The sequence below is a fragment of the Oryctolagus cuniculus genome, chromosome 10 (genome assembly GCF_051225735.1).
Source record: "Oryctolagus cuniculus isolate XC-2025 breed Fujian yellow rabbit chromosome 10, ASM5122573v1, whole genome shotgun sequence".
Classification (NCBI taxonomy): Eukaryota; Metazoa; Chordata; class Mammalia; order Lagomorpha; family Leporidae; genus Oryctolagus; species Oryctolagus cuniculus.
This window is the reverse complement of record NC_142876.1, coordinates 36,535,403-36,549,949: the sequence shown is the minus strand read 5'-3', so window position 1 is coordinate 36,549,949 and position 14,547 is coordinate 36,535,403.

Genomic DNA, 14,547 nt, shown 5'->3' with positions numbered 1-14,547 from the left:
GGAATAGTGAGATGGCATTGGCACATGCCACCTTGATGGGATTGAATTGGAATCCCCTAGTATGTTTCCAACTCTACCAATTGGGGCAAGTCAGCCCGAGCATGCCCCAAATTATACATCTCTTCCCTCTCTTATTCCCACTTTTATGTTTAACAGGGATCACATTTCAGTTAATTTTCAACACTTAAGAATAACTGTGTGATAATTACAGAATTAAACCAGTCATATTAAGTAGAACAGACAAAAAAAAAATACTATGAGGGATAATGTATTAAGTTGTCCATTAGCAGTCAGGGCTATGCTGATCAAGTCACCATTTCTCATAGTGTCCATTTCACTTCAGGAGGTTTCCTTTTTGGTGTTCAGTCAGTTGTCACCGATCAGGGAGAACATATGGTATTTGTCCCTTTGGGACTGGCTTACTTCACTCAGCATGATGTGTTCCAGATTCCTCCATTTTGTTGCAAATGACTGGATTTCGTTGTTTCTTACTGCGGTATAGTATTCTAAAGAATACATATCCCATAATTTCTTTATCCAGTCTACCATTGATGGGCATTTAGGTTGGTTCCAGGTCTTGGCTATTGTGAATTGTGCTGCAATAAACATTAGGGTGCAGACCGCTTTTTTCTTTATCAATTTAAACTCCTTTGGGTAAATTCCAAGGAGTGGGATGGCTGGGTCGAACGGTAGGGTTATATTCAGGTTTCTGAGGAATCTCCAGACTGATTTCCATAGTGGCTTGACCAGTTTGCATTCCCACCAACAGTGGGTTAGTGTCCCTTTTTCCCCACATCCTCGTCAGCATCTGTTGTTGGTAGATTTCTGTATGTGAGCCATTCTAACCGGGGTGAGGTGAAACCTCATTGTGCTTTTGATTTGCATTTCCCTGATTGCTAGTGACCTTGAACATTTTTTCATGTGCCTGTTGGCCATTTGGATTTCCTCTTTTGAAAAATGTCTATTGAAGTCCTTGGCCCATCTCTTAAGTGGGTTGTTGGTTTTGTTTTTGTGGAGTCAGCAAGAGCAGATTGACATCTACCTCTGTGTTGGATGGCACAGATGCCAATAGACTAAAATGACAAGTCACTTGTTGAGCCTGTATAGGAGTCAATTACTTTTTTTCATAAGGGTCTTCATTTAATATCAATTATAAAGTTTCAATATATGAATTCATAAAAGCAAATAGACACTGTTATGATAAAAGTTTATCCAATTCTCAGATGAATCTATATCTTCTTAAAATTAAGGGTCACAATACAATTCAAGATACAGAGATACTGAGAGGATAACCGAATAGATCACCATCATTGAAGTAAACATGAGCTTTTCCATGAAGTGCAGATATGGGTGGACAGATAAAAAAGATGGGACATTGACACCACGTGTGCTGATTAGTTGGTATTGAGAGGAATTACAAAAGGAAATGCAAGGAATCAAAAATATTCATGGAATTGTAAAAGCATGGTAGAGACTATTCATAAAGGGGGCAAAGGCTGTATTCCTGGAGACCTAGCAAGTCATCTAATAAAACCGTACTATTGTCATATATTTAATTTTACTTTCTACATCAATATCTTTCCTATTCATTATCATCAAACTATTGTTAATAAAATTTTTAAGCCTTCATATATACATATTTAGTAAATAAATGAGACTGTAGGTGAATAAATAATAAACACTATTTTCTTTCTTCAAGAGATATTAATTGCATAGTGGAAGAAGATTTTTTGGTACTTCTGCTTAGGGTCAAAAGCAGGGACAGAGCCAGTGGACCTCCTCCCTCATGATCCCGCAAACATAGAAATCATCCCTCCAGTTACACCGACCTGAGCTTTTCTTCTTATTTCAAATTTCTCTGAATACCATCACTTGCCCACTTTGGCTTTACTTGGCTGAATGCTTTAATATAAATCAAACCAGCTAAGAGGAGTGTGTGTGTGTATGTGTATGTATGTGTGTGTGTCTGTGTGTACTGAGTGAAGTATAGCCCCAAAGTCACAAATGGCACATTAGAAAAAAGAAATATAGTAAAATATATTCTCATTCACAATTTCCTAGAGGCCCCTTGGTTGTTAATTGAAACTTTTGTCTACTTTATTGAACAATAAAAGTGGCAGCAACTACTCCCAAGTGTCCTTCAGTATTAAAAAGAGGATAAAGGGTTCCTGGCAAAGGTGACAGAAATTAATGTGGTGAGCCCAGCTATCAAACATTCTGATATGTGAATTGCCTGATATTTCTATAATGCTGTCTTATGATTGGAAATGTTATCGCTTCTATTGAATCAATAGAAAATGTTAAAGCTCCACAGAACCCCAATTACAAACTAAAGCTGGAAGGTTAACATCTGGGAGTAGCAGAGATAGAAACAATCTCTGTTGTCATAGCTTCCTGACAAGTAAATGTCAGAAACATAACGCCTTTGCCTGGTCTCAGCACGGAGCACGTGTAAAAGAGTGATTGTAAGCCTGCCTCAAGTCAAATCGCCTGTCATCTCAGCTTTGACATGGAATTACTTTTGTTTTATGCATCTATTAACCTTGAACTATCAGCATTTGTTTTAATGTTCCAGGCTGAAGTGACCTAAATGCTCTTCTTTCATGCAAAGGTGGACATGACAAAAGAAGTATCTGGCCTGCATTGAAGCTGATCTATATGGAAGGAGCATCTTTCTCCCTAATGACAACGTCTTGCTCCAAAATTTACCATTATTCGATGCTCCTTTGTGTATTAGATGGTTTCTTTTTTTCTTAGGATCCCCAATAGAAATGCAAACATCACACATCATAGGGTGACCATATACTTACAGGATAATCTATTTAGAAGAAATCCTTAGAGCAGCTGGTAAAGGGAGTGGCAGAAGGAAGACATGTGTTCCATTTTTGTCTGCAGAAGATATAGCAAATAGGGATTTAATATCCTGAATTTGACCTGAATCCTGTTGCTTTCCCATTTCACATGTCTACATTTCCCACATTATCTTGACAGACATCCTTTAAAAGATATCCACCTTCAGTTCCATTGAACATCCTACAATATATGGCAATACTAAATGGAAGTTAGAGAGTTTTGTGACTTGTTCCATTCTTTCCATTCCAGTGCATTGTTTTTATTTATGTATTTAATCCAAAAGCAACTTCAGTTTCATTTGACTCATGCTCCCAAATTTGGAAGTATCTATTTTGTTGTATTTCTTTTATCTAGCATGGTGAAATCTGAGTCTAGGTGATAGAAATCCTACTTTGCCCTTAATCTGGTAGTCCTTGTACCCAGAAGTTTATGTCAGGCCTATTTTGCCACAAACATATTGTAAGAAATAAGCCTGCACTTTTTTTGTGTCCGAAGATCTTCACTTGGGTATCCCGGCTGTATGCAGCCCAGTCTTCTTTGGCATGTAGCGGTAACTCAGTGGAAACCTGAACCAGAGCTTATTTCTAACAATAAACACAAAGGTAATCACTTTTCTTTATAAAATCTCAAATTCTGCACTTACTCCCCATGTAGGATCTCTGTACTATGTGAATTAATGGTATAACTGGTACTCAAACAGTACTTTGCAGTTTGTGTTTCTGTGTGGGTGCAAACTATTGAAATCTTAGTATATACTAAATTGATCCTCTGTATAAAGATAATTGAAAATGAATCTTGATGTGAATGGAATGGGGGAGGGAGCGGGAGATGGGAGGGTTGCGGGTGGGAGGGAAGATATGGGGTGGGGAGAAGCCACTGCAATCCAAAAGCTGTACTTTGGAAATTTATATTTATTAAATAAAAGTTAAAAAAAATCTCAAATTCTCAATTGTTTTCCAAAAGAATTGACTAACATTTTTTTTCTCCAGTTAAGAATCCTTGTTCAATTGAACTCCTGAGGTTTTCCTTCTTTACTCAATGTGCCTGAAGCATGTGGAATGGATCTCCTCCCATCAACCACAAACTCTGGCACCTAAACCCAGGACATGTAATCGATGTAATCAACTCTCTCTCTCTCTCTCTCTCTCTCCTTTATGTTTTAAATTTTTAACTAACAATGCATATATTCCAGGTACAAATTGTGATGACTTAAAACACACAGGTTTTGCATAATGATTATAATTATCAAATGAATTAACACATTTGTCACCACCCATACTTTATATTAAATCTTTGAACTTTTTCATCTTGTCAATAAAAGTCCGTAGCCTTTCACTAACATCTCCCTGTTTCCCCAAATCCTCAAGCTCTGGCATCCACTATTGTACTTTTGGTTTCTGGGGAGGAATTACTTTATAAGCCTTTCTATGGCAAGTTGCAATTGTCATTTAATACATTTAATACCCACTATTAAATGAATTTCCACACGAATCTTATAAGAGAGGAAACCTTATAGCCCCCACTTCATAGTTGATGAAACATACACAGATATGATGTCCACTCTTAACTGTAGTAAGTGGCAGAACCCAAATTTGAACCCAGTCTGCTCTAACACCTATGATTCAAATTCTCTGTGACTCAGCTATTCTGCTAGTCATCCATGGAGCTTCATATGAAAAAGATAAACTATTCATTTCCCACTTACCATACACTAGATATTTTCTAAGGTTCTATTTAATTCTTACAAAAACTTATTTTACAGACTCACTGAGGTATAGTGTTTTGTACCAGACACATAGTTAACTTCAACTCTGCTTGTAAGCCTCAAAGGCTATTCAATCTACTTGAAGAATGTGTATATCATATAGATGAAAAATAATATTTGATGGTGTACTCATTGGTAATGTGATTATGTGCTGTACAGTACTGATTATGTGCTACAGCAATTTAAGGTTTTCATGCTAAACGCTGGAGGAGTAAACAAAGCCATTCATCCTATCCCAGTAAACCCTGTCCCGGACACCAATCACAGATCCCTGCACTCTCTGGAGGAACATTTTCCTGTGACCATAACCTTTTCCAGAACCATTGCCTATATTATCACATCATTTTCATAAACTTCAATTGCCAGGATTGACTAATTTAATATCAGGAATGAGCATTTCATAGATAGATAAGGGAGCTTCTAAGAAATAGTTTTTAAATATTGTATCTCTAAGTCATATTAGACATATGTTTTGTAAATTCAACTTTAAAAAAGCAGATTTCATTATCCATAGTTTGCATATTTTAGAGTGCTTATTGTCTTATATTCAAACCCCACATTTATATTTCTTTTTTTCCCTTTGTAAGATCACGAGTTTTTGTAAACTGTTTCAGATTACCTCAGTTCTAAAAGCAAGGTGGCTGACACTAACCTCTATTGAGCCACAGCAACATAAAAATCAAATTGTAGTAAGTGATTTCATTTTTCTATGAGCAACTATAAAAATAATGTCCATCAGTCTGGAAAAGTACTGTCTTGGTGAAATAATGCCCATGGCCCAGAAATGAATAATTACTGTAACATTCATACTGCAAATTCTCTTTGAAGTTAGTAAAAGTTTACATTGAAAAAAACTGTAAAACCAGATGTGATCATGACAATATTTCTGTGTTTCAGGCCAGGGGATATTTAGGAAGATGTATACTGCAGGAGTGATTAGATGAGTGTGTCACTGGATAAGGTGATTCCAGCATAAAATAATGGGATAAATGTAAAAAGACCCAGTGTTCCACACATCACAAAGCTCTAATTCACATTTATGCCAGCAGTCCTGTGCACCAAATTGCTTATTTTCTCTGTTATATTCTTGGGCCTTAGGATCAAAGAAATCTAAGTCTTGCAGGCAAGTTTATAAACCCAGAACTCCAAATAGTTTGTGGAGAATTGTTTCCTGTGGGGGTAACATTGAAACAAGAACACTGTTCATTTGCTTTCTTTCTTCTATTTTTTAACTCAGATGGAACACTGATGATTGGAAGATAAACTATGGTCAGAAGACAATGAGTTGGAATCCTTCAAGTTTGTGTTCAAGTGCAAAATACCAACAGCAACAACAAATATATATATACATATATATATGAGATTCATCTTTGTGTATATGTATATATGTAATTTGTAAAAATTATTGTTTATAAAAGATATACAGCCAAACCGTGAATAATGAATCTATTTTTATTCATCTTACTAAACACATATCTAATGTGACTTAGAGATATCCTTTTTTAAGACTATAGCCTTAGAAACTCTCTTGTATTATTTTATACATTTGGAGAGAGAGAGAGAGAGAGAGAGAGACAGGGACAGAGACAGAAAGAGAGAAAGGAGATTAAATGGTTCACTGGAGCCATGTTCTGCTGCCTTCCCAGGCACATTAGCAGGGAGCTGAATTGTTAGTGGAGTAGCTATAGCTTTAACTGGTGCTCATATAGGATGCTAGGTTCTCAGATGGAGGCTTAACTCACTGTGCCACAAGGCCAGCTCCAGTAAATAAATCTTTTAAAAAAAATTTCACCTTTTAAGAAGAATCAACCTTAGTACCACATTCATCTGATCTCTATATGAGCATTATGCTAATAAGAAAGAAAAGAAAGTAAAAATAGAAGACAAAAACACAATAGACACTCAGAATAGGACTTAGAAATATCACTTCTGTGATACTTCAAGACTTCATAGGTCAGGGCCGGTGCTGTGGCACAGCAGGTTAACACCCTGGCCTGAAGCACCAGCATCCCATATGGGCGCCAGTTCGAGTCCCGGCTGCTCCTCTTCCGATCCAGCTCTCTGCTATAGCCTGGGAAAACAGTAGAAGATGGTCCAAGTCCTTGGGCCCCTGCACCCACGTGGGAGACCTGGAAGAAGCTCCTGGCTCCTGGCTTCAGATCAGCGCAGCTCCGGCCGTTGCAGCCATCTGGGGAGTTAACCATCAGATGGAAGACTTCTCTCTCTCTGCCTCCCCTATCTCTGTGTAACTCTGACTTTCAAATAAATAAATAAATTTTTAAAAAAAGACTTCATAGAATGCTCTCATGCAAACGACTTAGCAAAGTTCTAGCTCTGTGTTGAAATCTGCAAAACAAAGTTTTTTTTTAAATAATCACTTTCTCACCTTAGTACAACAAATTAATATAATACTTACTAAATCAGTGATTGTATAAATGAATTAATGTTTGATACTATAGTCCCTCTATCCTTGGAAACAAAATCTCAAACTATCTAATGTTGCAAAGGTTCATCAGTTAATAAGTTATAACTTGCTTTTTTTATTTTCTTTTCAGTCTCTTATGTAATTTCTCTCTGTTTCTGCTAGATAACTTCCAGGAAAACAAGTTCCATTTTAAAGAAACTGTGTTATGCATATAATATTTACATCCCACCTCCTGATGAAATACACAAACCTACACACTTATATACTAAATTCCTGATATAGCAATAATCAAAATAGATCTGGGTATGAAACCCAGTTTCACTAAGTACAAAACTGACTTTTGACAAGAAGTGACATTAATATTAGGTTTTCATCTCCTACATGCAGATATATATATTCTCAACAAGCTTTTTAGGAAAATAACATAAAACAACATCTCAAAAGAGCCCAGGAAATTGGGGCCAGCGCTGTAGCGTAGCATGTAAACCATTTGCTTGTAGTGCTGGCATCCCATATGGGTGCCTGTTCAATTCCCAGTTGTTCTACTCCTTTTTCTTTTCTTTTTTTTAAAGAAAGATTTCATTTAGTGAATACAGATTTCACAGGTACAACCCTAGGAATATAAGGGCTCTTCCCCCCTCTACCCACTCTCCCCACCCCATTCCCATCCCACCTCCCACTCCCTCCCCTATCCCATTGCCCCTCAAGACTCGTTTTCAATCAACTCTACACACAGAAGACCAACTCAGCACCAAGCAAAGACTCCCACAATTTGCACCCACACAGCCACACAAAGCACTGTCTGAAAACAAGCCCCAACTCTCCGCTATGGCCTCAGAAGACAGTGCAAGATGGTCTGAGTCCTTGGGCCCCTGTACCCACGAGGGAGACACTGAAGAGGCCCTGGCTCCTGGCTTAGGATCAGTGAAGCTCCTGCCATTGCAGCCATCTGGGGAGTGAACCAGTGGATGCAGGATGAGTGAAAATTAGAAGGCAGAATAACTCTCTCTCTCTCTCTCCTCTCTCTCTATCTCTCTGCACCTCTGCCTCTGCCTCTCTGTAACTCTGCCTTTCAAATGAATAAATAAATCTTTTTTTTTTAAAAAAAGAGCCCAGGAAAATGCTTTGCCCAAGAAATCCCAGGCATCTTCCTTTGGCAACCCATATACTTATACACACACACACACACACACGTACACACGTACACACATAATAAAGATTTGTTACCATCAGAGGCACCCTCTATTGCCACACATTCTGTGTAGTGCTCAACCTAGGAGTGTCCTACATGTATAGCACCAGGAGGGCGAGAGCCTCTAGAAACATGAAAAGCAATGGTTCCGAACAGGGTCTGTTATGTTCTGAATTATTGAAGTTAACAGTGGACTTATTCTGTTTAAATAGAGGAACTGGGGCTTGGTCCAATGAATGCAATAAATACCACCCTGGTACACTTTCATGTGTACCTGGCCAATAATGGTAAATCACATGCAGTGTGTAGTATGAGTGATAGATGCTATACTATTTAAAATACAATGTTCATTTTGATGAGATGCTTTAGATACAGGCAACTTTTGTCATAAATTTCTTTATGCTCTGTCCCTTTAACAATTATGCATAAACAACTTCTCTGTGTAATATATATTTTGCTGTCATTTCACTGTCACTCAGCATATGCTGTGCTCATTCATTTCTCTATAACTTGCTTTATTTCATCCTGATAAGAATAGTCTCATGCTAAGCTCCACTTTTTCGCACCTTCAAAGATGCCAAACTCAGACCTCACTGGATGACTTCTTCCTCCTGTCACTAAAAAATTGATCCCTTTCTGGGATACTTTGGAACCCAATATCCACAGCTGTAATTTGGTTGTTAAACAAGACTCCAAAGCAACTCATTTCTTCTACATTTGTATATCATTCTGGTTATCTAGTTTTGTAACTGCTGTGATGTGCTTTGCAAGGTGGGGCACACATATAATTAGAGCACTTTAATTAATATTTGACTTCTCTCAAGAGTTACTAAATGGAATTTATTCGCTTTTGTAGACTTAGCCACCTTGCTTCCCCATAACACAAGCCAGGATAAAGAGAAGGGACCTAATAAAACTAACCTAGCATTGCTTCTTGCTGTCATACGATAAGGCTGTTAAGAGTAACTCTTCAAAGCCAGGTCTTACATCTATGTCTTCCTTTCTGGCTTGTATTCCATCACAAATAACTGGAATTCATTAAGAAAAAAAAGGTCAAGTTCATTTAGGACTAAGTTCCAAAAATCACTGCTGCGTGGTTAAATTCCCTGTATGTTATTGCCTGTGCATGCCTATATTGTGTTCTATTAAAAGATGTTCACAAAATAACAGATAGCTCTTAACTACTTGGCTTTACCTTATATATGGTAGGGTTTTGTTTGTCAAAGAGTTAGCGAGAACCTGCATTTCTGGAACCAGCTCCTATCCTAGTCTCTCCTTTCTCCTTATCTTATGATTAGAGAATCTACTACCTAGCCCAGGGCAACTCACTTCTTAGAGTTTCACTGTTTTTTCCTTCCACTGGGCCTTGGCAGAGGCCACTCTGCTCACTGACCAAGTCTTTCAACTTCAAATAATCAGAAATCAACAATTTTCTTCACTTACAGACAAATTTTAGATAAAGTGTCTCGTCAGGCAAAAAGATTAAAGTACTTTGTTGGGGTGAGTTTCATTTATCATGAGTCTTAAAGATTTGCAACCTTGATCGAGTTACAGAATTTTCTGTGAAAACATAATCTTTAAACACTGGAAGCCTACTGACTTTAAAGTGAAAAATCTGTTTGCTCACACAGTATATTCTGAGGCAAAGAATACTTGCTTCTCTACATTAATCAAAGAGCACTGGAGTTCCAGTGCTGTGGCACAGAGGGTTAGATCCCCAGCCTGCAGTGCTAGCACCACTTATGGGCTCAGGTTTGAGTCCCAGCAGCTCTATTTCTGTTCCAGCTACTTGCTAATGCACTTGGAGAGCAGCAGAGGATGGCCCAAGTCTTTGGGCCCCTGAGCTCATATGGGAGGCCTGGAAGAAGCTCCTGACCCCTGGCTTTGGATCAACTCAGCTCTGACCACTGTGGCCCTTTGGGGAGTGAATTAATGGATGGAAGACCTCTCTCTCTCTCTGTCTCTACCTCTTTCTATAACCTTATCTTTCAAATAAATAAAATAAATCTTAAAAAAAAAAAAGAAGAGGATTGGAAAATAGACCTGAAAAATAAGAAACGGGGCCAGTGCCATGGCCCAGTAGGTTAATCCTCCACCTGTGGCACTGGGATCCCGTTATATCTTCAGAAATTAGCAGAAAACTTTTCATGTAACAGGCTATCATTAGGCTATAAAATCATCTAATTATCAAAGGAAGAAATGTTAAGACAAATGATTTGAAATCAGACTAAAGTCATTATAATAAATTATAATAATTCACTAAATTTATTTTACTGATTATAGTAATGTATTATTTGCATGCCAGATGAGAGTTATTTAGGGGTATTTATGTTTTCCATAGTAGTAAATCCAGGTATGTATGGTGTGGATAAGCAACAATTATTTTACAATTTTGTGTTCAGTGAATGGAGGGAAAGATGTGATCATCTTATGTGGTGTTTTGTTTCTTCCCAAAGAATTGCTATATGTCACTTTGAAGATATAGACTGAGCTGAAATTGAAACATTACAACTTCATTATAGGGCTCAGACTTTGTTAAATGATGTCTTACTCTGTGAATAGTCCAGATAAAGTGAAAATGCTAGTTCTAGGCAGAAAAAAAATGACATCTAAATTTGTCATATTTATCACAATATTTAATGAATGGAATTATTTTTAAATTGCTTCGACCATTTCCATATGCATCGTTGCTGAATTTCAGGGAAAATAACCAGCATCATTCAAGGATAGGCTTGAGTACAATAAAGTAGAGAAAATTTGACATTTGCAAGCACCTATATTCCCTTTCTATGTCCACTTACTCATTTCAAAAGCATACTCTTATCCACATATAGTGTTCATTTAGAGTTTTTGGCTATCTAAAAACCTGTTCAGCTCTCAGCAATATCACTCAATGTCTCCATCATGGGGCAACCGAGATGAGGTTTTTGTGTGTACTCATGAATTAACCTTAAGTTGGAACAGAATCACCTGCTCCATTGTTATGTCAAATCAAATACTGAGACATTCAGAATTTTTTTGCCTTGAAAACTCTTCCTTCCTTCCTTCCTTCCTTCCTTCCTTCCTTCCTTCCTTCCTTCCTTCCTTCCTTCCTTCCTTCCTTCCTTCCTTCCTTCCTTTCTTTCTTTCTTCTTTCTTTTTCTTTCTTTCTTCTTTCTTTCTCTTTCTTTCTTTCTTTCTCTTTCTTTCTTTCTTTCTTTCTTTCTTTCTTTCTTTCTTTCTTTCTTTCTTTCTTTCTTTCTTTCTTTCTTCACAATCAAATCTGTAGTAAAGATGGATATGAAGAATTCCTACTAGAGAGAAGCTAGCTGAAGATTCTGAGGATTTCATAACTATTCAAAAAAAAAAGATTTTTCAGATTACAAAGATAACTATATCTATATCCCAGTGGTTTGAAACTTTAACAATTACCAAAAATGTGCTCACTGTGAAAACATGAATAATATTCCTACGATAGGATAGGTTTATAGTAACTTTAAGGGCTATTAAGCAAGTTCCTATATGAATCCAAAGAGTGAATTGCATAAGCATTTAGAATGTGCTGATGATAAAGGGATTCATAAATGTTGTTATGCTGATTTTATGTTGATGGATGTCTGAATATAAGGTGAGTTATTAACCAGAGGCAAGTGAAACTAATGTTTAAGTGTTATGATATATGAGTAATTGAGAGCAAATTTTCTTGGCAGAATGGGTAGCACTATGAAACAGAAAAAATGAGTGAGTTAAAAAAAAGATAATAGTGCAGATGAATCTATTTTTAATGCCAGTACAAGTAGCCAAGTTTCATATAAAGCCAAGAATTTCTACCCCTAAAAGAATCTAGTCCAAAAGTACTTGAAGTGCTATATACATTTGTATATGTCAGAGATGATGCTAAATTCTGCTTCTTAATTAGTTCATCATGGTCTTTCTCTTCCCAACTCTTTGTCATGTCTTTTTCCACTCTTTTGAGCTTCTTGACTTCTTATGGATCTCTTTTCTGCTGCATATTTGGAACACTATTGTGCAAGTCATGTACCTCCTGTTTGGATTCTACCTTAATTCTTGAAAGAACAGAGAGCTCTGCATCCATTGCATTTAGACTCAGAAGGCTTAAACTTAGGGTCTTATTAAGCACCTTGGACTTAATAATGATCGGAATGAAGGGACATGAAGATCTACTTGACTCTCCTGCTTATTCCCTTCCTGAACCTCTTCAACTTCCTGTATACCCTCACTTCATCACAATACAGGACAGAAAATAGGACAGAAATGTTGCACAAGTGAGCTTACAATATATCCCATGAATAAACTCCCCAAAATGATAAGCTACTATTATTGCTTTGATTCATTGGTTAGTTGGTTGCTTGATTGGGTGATTAACACTAAATAAACTAATACTAGAAGAAAGAAAATAAAGACACCAAAAATAACTTGCTAATGCTTATAGAAAACAGAATTTCAAAATATTTTAATGACAAAAACTTAAGGATTATATGGAAAACCTTTCCTGCCAGGGAGTTTGTTTTCATATTCTTGACTACAGGAAAAGTTTGACCCATGGATATGGAATGTCTTTCAACATCTGATCTAGTTAAACCTCATAATTAAAAAAAAAAAGTTCTCCTGAAAATTCTATATATCATATACCATGGAATCATTTATCCATTTTTAAAAGTCTTGAAATAAAAGAAAATGTCTCTAAAAATAATCAACAAACCAAAAGTACAATATGACAAACTGTAAGCAAATTCATGTCACTTACTTTTAGCCTATACTGCTAAATCTATTGTCAAAATGAAATATTTTGAAAGATGGACATTGGAAATGAGAGATTTTTGGTTTTTTATTATATTAATATTATGTGGAACATTACTAAAGAAATGTTGAATCAGTTTGAATTTGTCATGTCAACACTGTCACTGTAAGCATTTTATAACATATTTCACTGAAATAAATGAACTCTTAAGGTCTAGGCTGATTTACTTTTACTAAATTTCTCTCAAAATCTTATATAACATCCTAGTTAAATGGTTTTTCTGCCACTACATGGTAGGCTGAATTGAGTCCCATCTCCCAGCATTAGCCTGGCACAATGCTGACCATTAAAGGCATTTGTGGAGCAAACCAATGGATGGGAGTTGTTGCTCATTATCTCTCTCAATAAAAATAAATAAAATAAAATGTTATATAACAATTATTTGTCTACCTAGAATATTTTCTACATTTTGTTTCCACAATTCTGATATTGACTCTACAGTACAGGCATCAAAAATTTAAAGGATGATAAAAATGTAAGTTTATCAAAGTTGTGATTATACAAAACCAAGAAAAATATATAATCCATAGCTAACTCTGGATCCAATATTATTCTTCCTATTGAAATGATGTTCTATCACCAATAAGATACAGCAAAATTGGGATACCTTTTGTAGTTTTTAGTTTGATAACATTTTGAATAGCAAGAACCTAGCATGAAATTCACCCCTGTGAAAAGATCTGTGATTTTAAAGTTGCTGCTAGTAAATAGGAAACCATGTAATGCACATATACCTAATTAATTTCATTAATGTATGGATTTCATTGACTTAGTAAGCATACTTCCGGTGTATTTTGTACAGATCAGTCCACTTCTGAAGCACTGACCTCAGTAACAGGTTTGTGTTTATAGGGAAGCATAGGCAGAATAGGAGTGGAGTGTCAGAGTCAGAGAAAGTACTCATGAAGGCAAAGGGCGTAGAAATTGCATGGTTTAAAGAACTTTTCCTAAAATATTTCAGCAAGGATATATTTCAACAGGGAACCACCATGACTAAACTTTACGAAAGAGGTTGTGCACGAAGACAATCTTTTTCTTTGAAAATTGTATGATTGTACTGGTTGCACATAAATATAGTACATATCTATTGTGAACAGGAACTGAGAAAGCATCTTGAATACTAATAAAATGGAAAATTTACCTCTCCCTAAGTGTTTTCATCTCATCACTTATGAACTCTGTCTATAACACTGATAAAAGAACTCTTTTTAATAAAACTATACACAGTTAATGGCAATTAATCTTAAATAACTATTGACCAAAAATTTACATGTAATAGAAATAACATTCTTTTCTTCTTCCCAAAAACTGGTTTCTATTACTAAGTGAATTAAATTATTAAAATATGATAATGAGCATGTTACTACTATTTTCTATATAATTAATATTATATATAACATATTTATATCACATAGAATTTGCATGGTATTAGAGAGTGCTACAAATACATATTAAGGTCCATCCTTTCAATTTGTTCTTTTGATCCCACTGACAATTCCTTGATGATCACC